The sequence below is a fragment of the Nannospalax galili genome, unplaced genomic scaffold (genome assembly GCF_000622305.1).
Source record: "Nannospalax galili isolate Female #2095 unplaced genomic scaffold, S.galili_v1.0 scaffold294, whole genome shotgun sequence".
Lineage (NCBI taxonomy): Eukaryota > Metazoa > Chordata > Mammalia > Rodentia > Spalacidae > Nannospalax > Nannospalax galili.
In genome coordinates this window covers 496,593-498,656 of record NW_008335053.1, presented here as the reverse complement: position 1 = coordinate 498,656, position 2,064 = coordinate 496,593, and the positions used below count along the sequence as shown (strand labels likewise).

Sequence of the window (2,064 nt, the reverse complement as noted above, 5' to 3'; positions counted from 1 at the left end):
AAGCTCTAGCGATGGGTTATATCCCTGACTCCCCGCCCCCCCCCATTTCACATGTATTACCAAAACTTATGTCCCTGTATAAAGAAAAGGAATATTTAAGATGATCTATTCTGGGCTTCAAATGGAGTTGGGCATGAAATAAATTGTTAACATAGGAATTCAATGATAGGTACTGGAATTTTATTTAAGTATCCTCTCTTCATATTTTTCTATAATAAAATGTTTAAGAGAGAAATTATAAATGTCTGAAATGATAGATATGCCAAGTACCTCAGTCTGATCTTTATACACTATTATGTATTGAAGCACCACATTTTATCCCATAAATATGTATTATTACTATATGTCAATTAAACACACATTTTATACTTACTTGGCAGGGGAGATGTCATGAAAGTTTTCCCAGGCCGAGGCTCATCCAATGCATGCCAGATGTGATGCCCTCCATGGTTTCCCCAAATGTGGGAAACTTGATGGCACAATTGCACAATTTGTGATAGTAGGGATTGTGTTTGCACACACACAGACATATTTAAATCTTTTATTACATTTTATTTATCGTGTGTGTGTGTGTGTGTGTGTGACACATGTGGAAGTCAGAATAAAACTTCCAGGAGTCAGTTTTCCCTTACCACATGTTGGTCTCAGGATCCTAAGCATTGAAATCAGGTCATCAGGTTTGGCAGTAAGCACCTTTTCCCACTGAACCTTCTTACCAGCCCTAAAATCATACCTTTTTAAGGGAATTATTCAAATAATAGAGATCACAAGATGTCCATTCAAGGCACAAAGTACATGTGTCTGGAGGGATTAGAGAGTCAGATTAAAAAAGTAGCCAGGAGTGGAATGAAACAGGAACTAGAGATTGAACCTGAGTAAATTTCTAGACAATCATCATTTAATGGTCTTGCTTAAGTATAGGAATGTACTTACTGCCTTCAAGGCACAGGGATAGAACAGATTCAGGGAAATTCTAATTGTCAACAAGTGCCCAAAACAGCTTTCAGATCTTTATTACTATTGTGCATGCCCTTGGGTACCCTAGGATAAAAGAATCTAAAATTGACTGCATACTAGCTCAGAAATTAATTGGAGTAAAGGGAATAGCAATAATTGAGGCCTACCAGTAATCGCAGGAGCTAAAGTATTTGGGTAGTAGACAATCTCTTTCTAGAGCCTGCTTCAGTTAATAAGATCCTTTATTTTTAATTTTTAGTTTAATTTTTTGATTTTTTGAGGCAGGGTCTTACTCTGTAGCCAGTGTTGGCCTGGAACTCACTCTGTAGCGCAGGCTGGCCTGGAACTTACTATTTCATTCAGGTTGCTCTTGAACCAAAAGTAATCCTCTGCTTCAGCCTCCTGAGTGCTGGGATTACAGCAGTGAGATCCTTTACCATTACAAGAGTTTTCAGATCCCAGTAAAGGTAGAATTTCTAGATCCCCAAATTAAAGAACCAAGGACCATGTTTGCAAGGTTCAATGTGAAGGCAGCACAGGCATCACAGAATTTTGGCTTCCTTGCTGCTCCTAAGAATAGCCAGACCATGTGTAGCAATTTCCAAGAGCCTACATTTATAGAATCTGTTTGCTAAATTCAGGGTCTTCCATGAGAGGTATGGAAGTGTAGGTATTTTGTTTTTAAGAAAATGAGCTATTTATAAACAGATTCCATTTAGTGGATTTCTAATTGGCTTCCTTAGAAATAACTTTTTAAAAAAAAAAAGAATATATTATGTATTATTTTTATTTTGTGTGTGTGAATGTTTTGCCTGAGTGTATGTAAGTGCACCTATGTCATACAATACCCATGGAGGTCAGAAGAGGGTGCTGGATCTCCCTGGAACTGGAGTTACGAATGGTTATTAGCCACGATGTGGGTGCTGGAACCAAACCAAGGTCCTTTGTAAGAGCAGCCAGAGCTCTTAAATGCTGAGCCATCTCTCCAGCTCCCTAGAAACAACATTTTAAGTATTTTTTTATTAATTCTTTGAGAATTTCATATAATACATTTTGATCATATTCACTTCCCACCTAATTCCTCACAGATTCACCCCCTTCACCCCC

General features: G+C 37.9%; 1 non-coding gene across 1 annotated transcript; it reads left to right on the top strand.

Moving 5' to 3' along the window:
* Positions 1-365: 365 nt before the first annotated feature.
* LOC115069733 lies at positions 366-527 on the top strand. The gene has a single exon (XR_003848967.1). It is a non-coding gene; the product is annotated as a U1 spliceosomal RNA (small nuclear RNA).
* The last annotated feature ends 1,537 nt before the right edge of the window (positions 528-2,064 follow it).